This window comes from Ammospiza caudacuta, chromosome 21, assembly GCF_027887145.1.
Source record: "Ammospiza caudacuta isolate bAmmCau1 chromosome 21, bAmmCau1.pri, whole genome shotgun sequence".
Lineage (NCBI taxonomy): Eukaryota > Metazoa > Chordata > Aves > Passeriformes > Passerellidae > Ammospiza > Ammospiza caudacuta.
The window spans coordinates 7,017,214-7,030,907 of NC_080613.1; positions in this window are offsets into that span (position 1 = coordinate 7,017,214).

Below are 13,694 nucleotides of genomic sequence, written 5' to 3' on the forward strand. Positions count from 1 at the left end.
CAGCAGGCCTTACAGGCTGTGCAGAGAGGGTCAGTATTTTGAATTCCATATAAATTATCTCCACTGCTTTATTTCCTCTGCCACTCTGCTGGCCACTCCCAAAGGTGGATGTGCCCATGGAAGGGGTTGAGCTGCAGGGCAGGGCAGTGCTGGCAAAACACAGTGAAACCAAATTCAATGCTATTATCACTTTGTGCTGCCAAGAATCACCCAGAATCCCCCATCTGCTGGGCTATTTCTGCTCGCTCTAGAAGGAGAGAAGTGGGAACAGTACTTTCTTTCCAAAATGTTCCCCTAGGCTTGGAGAAACGTTTGTGGCTGTGCACACCTCCTAATCTCTTTTCTCTGGTAAATGGCTGGATATTTTTGTGCTGGAAAGTGTGGATGTATGTGCTGTTCCTTTCTCTAACATAACATCCATACACAACTGAACATTTATATTTAGCTGTTAAATTAAAAAAAAAATCCCAGCATATCATGATAACAAGTTTATTTCCAACCAGAAGCTTCCATCCATTTGGGCAAAACTCACTGCATGTCAAGGCTGTAAGAGACAAGGCCAAATGCATATTTTAAATAACATCAGAAAGAGAGTTTACACAGCATATTTCAGATGCATAAGTCCAGGCTAATAAACCCCCTTTCCCTGCACAGAACCCCCAGTGTCAGGCAGAAAAGCAAACCAATTTGTCTCTGCTGCTGCCTGGTGCCAGGATGAAAGTGTGAGCTATTCCCATCCCTTTGCCAGAGGTCACTGGATGCAGTGCCTTGAAGCCTGCCTGACGGGAAACAAACGAGTGCAAACGCTCTAAATGGAACAGAAGGAGCTCTGTCGTGACTGGGGGGAAGGCAGGGGGATGAGATCTTTGGGGGGAGCAGGAGGAAAGGAGCTGTGCATGGTTCATGTGGCACAGGAGTGCTGTAATCCCTGCTTCCAAGGACAAATGGATGATACGTGTTCAGCTGGGGCGATGGTGAGATAGTGAGGAGCTCTGAATGCACTGATACAGCAATTAAGTGAAGTCCTGTCCTTGGGCAGCTGCTGAGGTTTCTTAAAAGTGCAGTTTTAGAGAGCACTTCCAAAGCTTTCCTCAGCAGCAGCACAGAAACTGTGTTCCTGTGTGTGCTGGCAGGAGCAGGACATCTGTCCAGGGACACCATTCCCTCCTCCAGGGATACAGTCAGAGACCACAGAGCCCTGACCTGACACGTTCCCTATTCTAACCTGCCCCTTCAGAGGGTTAGATTGGACAATAAGAAGAAATTCTCCCCTGTGAAGGTGGTGTGGTCCCAGAACAGATTTCCTAGAGAAGCTGTGGCTGCCCCATCCCTAGAAGTGTCCAAGGCCAGGCTGGACAGGGCTTGGAGCAACCTGGGCTAGTGGGAGGTGTCCCTGCCCACGGTAAGGGCTGGGAATGATATGATCTCCAAGGTTTCTTCCAACCCAAACCATTGGGTGATTCTGGGATTCACAGAGGAAGGTGGAGGGACACCTCAATACTGATCCCATGTCAAATACAGAGGTGCTTTTCAGTGTTATGGGTGGCAAGAAAAACCATGAATCTTTCAGTTGCCTGTAGGATAAATTAATCCACAAAAATGTGCAACTGGGCTTGTTTTCCTGTGCAGCTCGGACAAATTTGTTTTATGCTATTATTGAACTAGATCCTTCTTTTTATATCCCAAAATGCCCAGGGATGAGTCCAGCACTGCCTGTTTCAACCAGCAGTGCATGCACAGTAGATCTCTGACAGTCTGCAGAGCAGCAGCACAACAGATGCCATTTTGGCTGACCACAGAAACTGGGAACAGAGCCCCACAAAGCTGGAAGTCCTACAAAGCTTGACAGCAGGTTCTACAAAGGCAGTGCTGTTCTCTGACCAGAAATGGATGGGTACACACGGGCACAGCTGTGGGCTGGTGAGCTGTGGGCTGGGAGAGCTTTATTTTATCCGGGCTGATGCATCCCCACTGAGTCACTGTCCATGCTCAGCAATGTCCCCAGGGAAGTGACACTTAACCTGGGCACTGCCCTGATTGACTTCTAGCCACAGGTTTGTCAGGCTAATTTTGCTTTGTAAATTCTTTCTAATTTACTCGATGTATTTTGCCTTTCTGCGAGTTATCCTCCTACAAGGGAATAATTATTTGCATTTATTTGCCCAACATTTTTTCGTGGAATTATTCTTTTCTGTGCCATAACTTGGTTGAATTGTAAGGTTCTGTGGTTGCCTTTTTTGTTCTGTTTGTAGTCCATCCAGCACTTTGACTGGGGGCACACTGTCCCTCTGGGAGATATATCTATATATATAGATACAGGTATATAAAATAGGCATTACATTGTCAGTACTCTGCATCCCACGTTCATGTTGTGCTGGTTGGTTCTGACACAACCCAGAGTCCCCATGCTGAGTATCAGCCACCTGATTTCATACACATTTCTCCATCAAAGCAGATTGTTAGGGCTAAAGCTGAGAAACAAAGTCAAGTTCCTTCTAATTCCCCAGCAGTCATTTCCAAGCACAGGAAAAGGAGGTTCAGCCAGTGAGCAAACAATAGCTGCATTAATTAGGCTGCTATATCTGGAAAGTATTTTGAGGTATTTTCTCATTGTTATTTTGTTCCCTTTTGTGGAATGCCTGTGCCTCGTGACCCCACCTGACACTCTCACCACCATCCTTGCTCTTTCAAGGTATCTTTTATTGCCAGACAAAGGAAGAAACTATCTATTTGAATGTGGCACCAGATAGGCCATTGCTAACATCTCCACAATAGAAAAAGGCCCTGCAGAATAAAGCCATTGCTGGTATTATCAGGAAGCCAGGTGGGGGCTGAGAGGACGGAGGTGTTGTCACACGTGTCAGGGATTAAAGGTTGCCAGCCTTGGCTTTGGCCACACTAGGGCAATTCTCAGCTGGTGTAAACTAAAGTGCCTTCCATGAAACAGAAAAATACTGAACTGTGTCTGTTGTACCTCACGATTTCGTTGGAATTGCAGGGAACATGTGATGGAAAGGGCCCTCAAAGGTCACAGCATCCAGTCCCTGCTACCTTGGGCAACTGTTCCACGCAAACCCACTCGAAAGCTGATCAAGCTTCATCATAAAACCCATCAGGCTGCTGCCTGCCACCCACTCCTCTTGCTGAAGGCTGTCCCAGAGCTTCCCTCCTCTGCTAGCTGCAAACCCTCCAGCTTTCAAACAGAATTTATTACATGGAATCCATCCCCGCTCGCTTTCTGAATGCACAATTTTAATCCAGCTGGGGGAGGAAGCAGAGGATGGTGGGGCTTCTTTGCATTCCTTTTGTCGCACAAATCTGGGAGAACATCCCCCTGGTGTGAGGAGCCCACTGCATGGATCAAAGGTGGGGCTCATCTTTCAATTCCTGCATCTTTCATTTCCTCCTCTGTTTGCAGGTAACTCACTGCACTGTTGAGCTCTCTGCTATTTCATTGCTGCCTTTCCTTCACAAATCACTTATTTCTTTTGTAGGCAGAGCTATTTCCTCATAGCAAGATTTATCTGAGGACAATTAGCTGCAAGGAGACAATATCTATGTCAGTTTGTTCAAAATCCCAGATTCACCCCAGGCAGTTCGCTCACCAAGGGGCACAGGATCACCAGGCCAAACTTGAACATGGTTAAATGCTGTGAGCTCCATCATGAGTATAAAGGTGGGTTCCTTCTGCCTCATTCCTGAGTGTGTTATGACCCTTTAACATTCAGATTAATTTAACTATGATATTTCATATTGGGTGCACCATAAATTTGACCAGATGAGAACATGGGACAACTTTAACACCATCAGCAGCACAAAAATCCTCTCAATCTTTAAATCCTGATCCACCAGGACAACCTGAGCTCAGCACTTCCTGAGAACACTGTGGTTATGTTTAGTCAAGAAGACTTCAAAGCTTGGACACACATTGCTTTTCTCTCTGCATAGAAATAAACCATTTTTGACCAGCATTTTCACCTTGCTGAGTGTTGAAAATATCAAAGAAAATGTGCTTTATAGACGTAAAAAAAATCAGCTCATCAAGAAAGATTTCTCCAGAGGGATGTGATCCAAAGGGGAAATTCACTGCTGGACTTCCATTTGTCTGCAGAAATTATACCTTTGTTTTTGCTAGGTTTTTTAGGACTAAAATGACAGAGATTAAGAGATTCATTTAGCAAGCCTATGCTTCTTCCTTCCAGGCACACTCTCCCTGGAGGAGTTAAATTGGAAATCCAAGGAGGCTTCTGAGGGTGGGGAGCTCAGAGGAGGTGTGGAGAAGATATTTCAGCAGCTCCTGAGGTGGCAGGTAATGATTTCAAGTGAGGAAGCAGGAGAGGGTTGGAGTCTCTGATCAACCCTGGCTGGCTTCCAGCTCTTGGGGCCCAAGAATTGATGTGACCATGGACCCAACTCTGCTAAAATGAGAAATTCCCCCCTGTGAGAGTGGGCAGGCCTGGCACAGGGTGCCCAGAGCAGCTGTGGCTGCCCCTGGATCCCTGGAAGTGTCCAAGGCCAGGTTGGATAGAGCTTGGAGCAACCTGGGATAGTGGGAGGTAAACAAAAAAGCCTCTAAATCACAGCTCCAGAATGTTAAATCACCAACTGGACGCAGCAGCTGCAGGAGGAAGAAGTACAAACTCTTTTTCTATATTTTTTCTCATTTCTTTGTCTTAGACTAATTCTTCTTAGACTAATTTACTTCTTTCTTTTCTCCTTCCCATAAACATTTCTTCTTCCAACTCAATCTCCCGCAGCACAATTTTATATTAACACCATCTTATCCTCCTATTCTGCTGTGTCACCTTTTTCTGTCATGGTCTGACATGGCAAATCCCATTCTCCATCTTTCACTCTTTATTCTTATCCAGTTCCAGTCCTTACTCCTCCTGCTTTACCTCTCACAGCTTTTCTCTCCTGGTCTCAAGGCTGTCCCATCCCTGGGTTTCAGGGACAGGGGATGCAGCAGCTGGCACCAGGAGTTTGAGCCTGGACTCAGGTGATGCTGCCTTGGGAGCCCTGCAAAGTGAGGCCACTTAACCAGGACAGCAGAGCACACCTGCCCCTAACAGGCTTTGAAAATTGACTGCAGATGTGTGAAATGGGTCAATAAAAACAAGAAATGAAACTGATGTCAGAGGTTGTCTTTATTTGACAATAAATTGCTTCCATGGCTCTTGGCCTGCAGCAGAGAGAAATGAGGAGACAGATCAGGGGACGAGAGCCCACAGGGCCACCAGCTGCCTCTACCTTGCAGGTGACCCTGCCCAAGGTGTCCATCATTAAGCCAGTCAAAGATGTAATAATATATTGGTATTTAATTATTTCATTACTGCATGGCAGTATTTCAGATTATAAAATAATATCAGAGCAGGGGGTGTACATAATAAAGCAACACTGCTGGAAGATTTCCCCTTATAGGTTTATTTTGTCAAGTATTGTTCCACATTTACATTTTTCCCTCTCCAACTAAGAAATAGATCCTCCCTCTGCATTGTGAGCAGCACCTTTTGAAGACAAGAAAGAAAGAGTAGGAATAAAATGGCAAAACATGAAATAAACCCTGGAGCCCATGCCTCTGGTGCCATGTAGGAGGGGGTTTCAAAGGGAAGCATTTGTGATTTAGATTTCTGGGCAGCAATGCAGAGCAGCCCCACCACTGGCTCCTTCCTGCTGGAGATGCTGCGGCTGTTCCTGATGCTGGTGCTGGCAAGATTTGGGAATAAGCCCAAGAACAGCAACCCAAACCCTTCAGCTACTGAGTCACAGGAATTCTGCAAGTCACTCCATGCCTCAGATCAGGGCTGTCTCAGCCTGGCTCCCCTCCACATCCCTCCACATCCCTGGAGGTGCCAAATCCTGCTCCTCTGAGGGAACTGCCTCAAGCTGCCACTGTCACCTGCCAAGAAGGACCTGTAGCTGTGGCACAGAGCTGGGTGTTGTTAAAGCTTTTCCTACAGTGTAGGAATGTTGGGGGGTAGGATGGTCAGGACGGTTGGAAATGAGAGATCTCTGCAGCCAGGTCTGGAACTTGGGGTTTATTGCAAAGGGCCTGGATGCAGGGCCCTGCTGGGAGCTGCCAAAAAACAGCTCAGAGCAGGCCCGAGAGAAGAGAGGGGAGAGAGGATGAGAGGGTGGGACAGTAAGAGAGCAAAAGGGGTAAGAGCATAAAAGGCAAGAGCTAAGAGACAAGAGGTAAGAGTATGAGAGCGAAGTTCCCATTACAATACCAGAAATCTTCTTCTGTGTTGAATATTCTGATTCTCACTAACCAATCTAGTACAAGGTACAAATCCTACAGCATTTCCATACAGCCTATAAGAATCATTACAATACCATACTGTGCTACATTTCAAACCCTACAAACTCCTCTTTTGGCCCCTTCTGCCAAGCTGTAGGGTCTGCTCTGACCCTTGGGCCTGTCTGCAAGCAGAGGGTGTTGTTCCATCCAAAGGGGATCACCTTCAGCTGGCCACACCACTGTTTTCCTGTTGTTCAGTAACTGAGGGATTTCAAAACTTGCTTTCATTTCAATCTCGCTTATAGCTTCCATATTCTCAAAATCTTTTGCCAGACAATCATATTTATAAGGCTTTCATGTTTCATCTTCCCCAACACTACAGCACACTGCAGAGAGGCACAGCAGGGCCTGGGGGGACACCTGGAGCAGCCCCAGGGCCCCCAGGATGGGTTTTGCCAGGAGGAAAGAGATGTGACCAACATCTCTGGGCAGCTGTACCCATGGCAGGTGACAGGGCACTGGGATTTGTTCTGCTGCAGCCTTCTACCGCGGCAGATGGCCCTTGATGTGTCACGGCCTCACTAGGCTGTGGTCTGAAGGCTTTTCTGTTGCTTCCAAGCTTGATTATGACTTCAATGGGGAGTTAGGGCAAGCTTTAATTTTGCTGTAGCTCAGTGGTCCTTTATCTTCTCATATAGTGACACAATGAATTTCCACCTCCCAGCTTTGTCACTGCCAGGGACCACTGGCCTTACTCTGCTCCATGAAAAGTACTGTCAGCACAGCAAGGTGAACCCAGCTCTCTGGGTTTAATTTGGATGAGAAGTTAATTGCAATAAGATCCCTATCACCACAAGCAACCCCCTACAGCTCAGAGATATTTGAGTGAGAGAGGTACTGAACAAGGGGAAATATAATAACAGGGGCCTGGCTGGATGCTCTCCACCAGCTCACCCAAAAATTGTTAATTAAAGGTGAATCCCTGAGGGTGTTTGGAATCCACCTCTGACTCCCAGAGAAAATAACATTGAATGCTTTGATGAGAGCGGCCTGAGCTTCCAAATTTCTGAATCTATGCGAGGTTTTGAACTCCTGAGGAGTTAATATATCCAGGTGGGAGAAGGGACAACTAACCTATGGACATCAACCACACACACTGCCACAGCTGGAGCTTCAGGAGATGATGAGGATCAGAAGGGATCCCTTTCACAGTCTTTGGGCACCTTCAAACCCTTCTTCATCCCCATTTCCAAGGTGGAAACAGCAGCAGCAGATGCGGGATGGATGTGCCCTCCACCATCTCCTCCTGCCTTTAAGGGAGGAGGGCTGCCTCTCACCCTGTTCTTGTGCAGCACAGTGCCCAGCACTCAGTATTTTGGAAAACAGTTGATTTCTTCAGTACTAGAGCAGGGGTTTGGCCCACACCATCAATGCCAAGATTAAATACACATCATTGAAACTAGGGACCATTTTAAATGGCTTTGTCTCACAAAAGGACCCTCCTGCGTCTGCTTCATTCTCAATCAGTAAATCACCCTAATCAAAGTCTCTTTTAATGCAGGATATCAGCACATCCATTTTTCCTGGACTTTTGCATTCCTACTTCTGCTTGAACTCCTGGTTGGCAAGACCTCTCCTAACTCATGACAGTGTGTGCTGTCACAAGGTTTGCCATTTTTCCTTGTGCACCTTTGCTCTTATACAACGAGATCCAGGCTGTATTTGAAGTCTTCACCAAACTTTATATAAATATCAAAAAACCCAGGGAGTTATATCTGAAATAATCTGTGTAAACATCTTCTGAAAGTGTGCCTTCCAGTCACAAATATAGCACAGCCTAACAGATATGATCTCCTTTGGGTTTGAGGAAGTGACAAAAGTTCTGTATCTTAAATTTCAGAAGCTTTTTCCATTCTGACTCAAGTAATTTCGAAAGTGTAAAGGGTAAAATTATTCACCTACGGACAATGTGGAGGATGAAGGTTTGGAGCACAGGGATCAGAAATTAACAGGCTGAAGAACACAAGGGTCCTGACAGCATCAGGGCTGAAGAGATGTTTTTCCCTCCCCTCCATTATTTTGTCATCCTTTACGGTCTGAGATGAAAAGAAATCGCAAAACTGTTTCAGGGTTTAATTTAAAAAAGGGAAGTTACATAACTAGAGCCATAATGAGAGCGGTGCCTGGACACACCAGGACAGGAACCTCCTGGGTCTGACATGCTGAGAACACAAGCAGGCCAGCTCATGCAGAAGCAGGACAGAGGGAGGGACCTCACCAGCTGTTCCCCACACAAACCTTGGGTGGTTATCAGGTGCTGGAAATGAAGCAAAGCCAACATGACAGCCACAGCTGCATTGGCTTCCTTGCTGAGGTCTCATGAAGTTGTTGTTGAGATGGGTGATGGTGGGGATGGGGTTGGGACCCCCCAAACCCCCTCCCAAAATCACCCAAGGACCCCCCAAAACCCCCCCAAAATGACTCAGGGACCCCTCCAATTCCCCAAAAAGCCCCAAAGTCCCACCAGACGTTGAGTTTCTTGCCGAACATGAAGTTGTTGTTGAGGTGGGTGATGGTGGGGATGGGGTTGGGACCACCCAAAATGCCCCAGAGGCCCCCCAAAAGCCCCCTAAAATCAATCTGTGATGCCCCAAAATGACCCCAAATGACCCCAAAATTGCCCAAATCCCCCGAAATTCCTCAAATTTCCCACCAGTTTCTGCCTGAACATGAAGTTGTTGTTGAGGTGGGTGATGGTTCTGTCCATGGAGAAGCCATTGGCCATCTCCACCATGGCTGCTCCTGGCTTGCTCTTCCTGACCAAGTGCACACATGAGCATCCCTCCCCTTGCTGGGGCATCTCTGAAAGCCCCTCAGCAGCCCAGCTCAAGCCTGGCCCCTTTTTACTTTCCAGCCTCTTACAAAACTCCCAGCTCTGCCCATTTGGGGTGACCTTTACTGGCAGCAGCAGCCAACACCTTCTGCTGATCCTGGGACATGGATTCTCCTTTCCAATCCTGTTCTCGTTCTCTGCTGCTGCACAGCTCCTTTAATGCCAAGCAGGAAATAATGGATCAGGTGGAAATGCAGGGAAATGAACTCACAGGTTGTTATGATGGAAATAGTTTTATTTCATTCAACTCCATCATTGAGCCCCTTTCAGAATCTGTGGTGTCTGGGGCTCCTCCCAGCAGAGAGCTGGTAACTCTGCACATCCCTTGGCTCTGGGTGGTGCAGGGAGCTCCTCACACATCTCTCAGTTGCCTGGTTACCAGGTTAAGGCTGGTGACAAATGCTGGGTGACAGTTTGCTTAACACTGCTTCCTCCACGACCTGGGATCCAACCCTCTCCCTTCCCAGCCTCCTGGGGTGTCAAGCTTTCAGATGCTCTTCTTCACACTCTCTTTTTGGTAATAACTTAACTCCTGCATCCTCTGTTCAGTCTGGTTTCCCCTGTAATCTCCAATGTCCTGCAACTGAATTATCTCCTCCCAGACCAACGTTCCCAGAATCTCACAAAAAAAAATTCTGATTTAATGCCTCCATTCTCAAGTAGGCTGTTGCAGGAAAGATCAATATTTTTTCTCTCTTCCTGTATTAGAAAGGAGATAAATCCATATATCATTGATCCCTTACCTTATAAACCCCCAGCCTCGAGATGTCTATCTTGGCATGTTCACTTGTGACCTCATACAAAAGGATAAAGTCTCATTGTTGAATTTGTGTGATAAAGGAATAATGTCAATAACAATGCACAGAACCACCAGCATCTCCTTCCATCACTCATATGCAGATGATGCCCTTTAAAACAAGGCCACCTCTCCATCTTTTATTTATGGATTTGGGCACAACGTGGATCTCACGTGTTCCTGTAACACAAATAGGACATGGAGGAGTGACAGGACAAGGAGGGATGGCATTAAACTGACAGGGAAGAGGTTTAAATTCAATATTAGGGAGAAATTCTTCCCTGTGAGGGTGGGCAGGCCCTGGCACAGGGTGCCCAGAGCAGCTGTGGCTGCCCCTGGATCCCTGGAAGTGCCCAAGGCCAGATTGGATGGGCTTGGAGCAACCTGGGATAGTGGAAGGTGTCCCTGTCGACAGGACTTTAAGATCCCTTTCAACCAAAATTGTGCCAGGATTCTGTGAAATAAAAGATGTCTTGAAACCTAGATTTCCTTTATCTCTAAAATTTGAAAGGGTTTTCATACTCCTTAATTTCTTTCTGTGTTTTTTGTCTTTTGAATGCATCTTCTTTTCCAACTCCAGTCTGGTAGAACTTCTCAGAGAAGACAGCTCCAACCATTAAATTCCCCCCTCTCCTGGCCCAGTGAAATCCTGCCTCCAACACTTCAGAGCATCTTCCTCCTCTAAAATAGGACATCCATCACCTCAGAGCCAAAACCACTCTAAAAATGAGTGGGCTGTTGCAGACAGGTGTCTCAGGCACTGTGAGAGAGGAATTTGTCCAGCAGCAACCAGAGTGACCAAAACACATTCTATTCTTCCCCTGCTGAAGCCCAGAGCTTTTGGATGAATCTGAGCTTAACTATTTATAATTGACCTTTGCACAAAAGAACATGAAATTTTTATAGCCTAAATCCTCATTTATTAACTTTACTGGAGTGTAAAATATTTCTGTTTGCTATAAATTTGTACCAGGACAAACAATATATATGCTAATTAGTGGCTGTGCAGCCTTTTGGGGGGCCTCTGTGCTCACCAGTCCTTTCTACCAGGCAACAGAGAAGAATGGAGCAGACAAACCACAATTGAGAGGTTTGATGCTGTCTGTTCAAACAGTGGAGTCTGAAGAGGTGAATTAATGGTGTTCATTATAACGAGTCCATTTCCTTTTCATTTCCTTTATAAATTAGCCCAGGTGCCATGCTGTGTCCCTGAGTGAGCCCATCAGAGGTAACCTGCTGGGATGCACCTGCAAGCCCATCACTCTGGAGCTCTTTCATCACTCCTTACTCAGCTTTCCCCTTCCTTTGCCTTCCTTCAGCCCACCCATTCATCTTCTTCATTCTGTCTCCTCCACCTTCACTTTGCCCTTTCAGACTTTTCCCTATTTTCATTTTTGCTTTACTCTATTTTTTGCCTGTCCCTCTTTTCCCATTTCCCCTTTTTTCCCCACTTTCCTCTATATTGTCTCCTGCTTGGTTTTCCTCACATTATCCTCAACATTATTTTCCTAAACATTATCCTACTACTGCTTTGAGGATCTCATTGTTATTTTATAAACTTTGGATCATCCAAGGGCATGTATCCATAAGTCTCATCAAAACTCAACGTGAAGTAGAACCACAGAGGGAGGGAAATAGAGTGAGATGTGTTCAGTTTCCCATAGCTGAAGCAGCTATTTCATGGTTAGTTGGCTCTTCGTGCCAAAAAATAAGGTGGTGGGGATAATAATAAATGAGCCTGTTGGAAACATCTCAGATTTTCCAGGATCTGCAGTCTCGGGTTTCTGTGGTTGAGATGACCCTGAGGTGTCAGAAAGTCTCTTTTTTCGCCAGTCCCGCGACTGAAGAAGAAGTTGAGATTCCTTGGTTCTGATTTTCAAGGTTGTTTATTTTTTCTTATCTATTCCATTCTTTCTCTGACCTGCTGAGATCTGTCCAGCAGGTCGGGTTGTGGCACAGTCCCTGCCCTTGGGGTGGTGCTGGCTTTTTATACTAAGAACTACGTGTACTTTATTTAAAATTACTTTCCAATACCTATCACCTATGTTAGACAGTCTGTCTCTACTCTAAACCAATCCTGAAGTGTCACCATCACAGCAGAAGATGGAGGAAAAGAAGAAGGAGAAGAAGGACAGGACACACCCAGATTCCTCCATCTTGCGTCTTGAAACCCTACTCTAAAACCCCAAAATTCCACTTTTTCACCCTGTGGTGAATTCACTAACATTCTACTCAAACTCTTGTGGCTTGTAACTCTTCACACAAAGTTGGTAATTGTTCCCATGGGCTGAAATCCAAGGCACAGGTGTTTTTGATTCTGTGCCAAGATCTCTGAGCCCCCTGCCAGGGTGTCAAATCACCCAGGGCAGCCAGGGGAATGTCCTGGGTGCTGACACTGCAGTTGCATCTGATTTTCTGTTTCTGTGTTTGCCACAGCAATATCAGCAAATACAGACTGGAAAAAGGACTGGCGACCTGCCAGGAATGAACGTTGATGCTCACAACAGTGGCCCAGGGATGGGGGAATTTGAGACAAAACCCTTTTTGGGGCTGAGTGGTCACAGGATTCTGACATGGATCTGAAATGATGCTCCTCAAAATCCATCCTTCCTCTTCTTCCGTCTCCCTGCACCTCTCCAGTTCATTGTAGGATGCAACAGGACACCCAAAGGAGGAGCATCCAAAATTGTAAAAACGCTCAATCATCTGTGGGAACAGCACAAATCAGAAGGGCCGTGACCAAGGAAGATCTGGATGTAATAAACCCAATAAAAATGTGTGCATATTTCCCCTGGAGACAGATTCTGGATGCTGGTTTTCATGGAATTTAGACCGTGCAAGGAATCTAATTGAGTTCATTGAATTGTGGGAAATTGCTAGGGATTTTCCATCAAAATATTTGCAAAGTGGTAGTTGGTTTCTATCAAAATAATAAGAAAAAAAATAATCAGCTTAAAAATACCAGCGTCACAGAAACTGCTTCAACATTTCCTTTGAAGTAGGCAGGTACAAGCCCTACTCTGAAGACCGTGGGAGAGAATAATGTGTCCCAAAATATCATTATCATGAGCCAAAATGACATACCTGGAGGATTTTAACTTAAAATAATTTATTTTTTTTTACTTTCAAACTATCCTTTTTTTTTTCTTGCAGCAAAATTGCATTTCTGCTCAACTTTTTCTGCTCAGTCTTATGGGTACATTGAAATATCTTCATGGGGCAAAATGTGTCATGTGAATCAGGTCTGTGGTCTGGTATAAACGTTAAATAAAAATATTTCCCTAGACCCACAAGCTTTCTGCTTCCTAAGGAGTAATATAAACCCTGCTGTGAAGCTGTCCTTGGGTATTTGTAAAGGTAAATAAACAGCAAAATGCTTCATTAACAGAAGGTTTGTGCAGAAAAAAAATAAAATCAGTTCATCAATCTCTTTGAGTTTATATATATTGAAGTAAAAATCTTCCTGTAATGATTTTTTTCTTATTTTCCCCCATTAATTTTAACAAAGTTTAAATGAACACAACAATGTACCAGAAGGGTTTATATATAACTATTATATATAATATATATATTATATAGAATTATATGTAATTCTAGCAGAAAGGCTGCTGAAACCCCAGCTTTTCCTTCCTCCTCATTTAAAGACAGGCTTCCACCCAAAGCAGAAGATTGATTTTAAGGAGAAAATTATTTCAATGTGTAGGATATGGGGTTTGGGGTTGAAATCTGTGTTGTTATTATTGATATTTTTAAGTGCAGGCGTC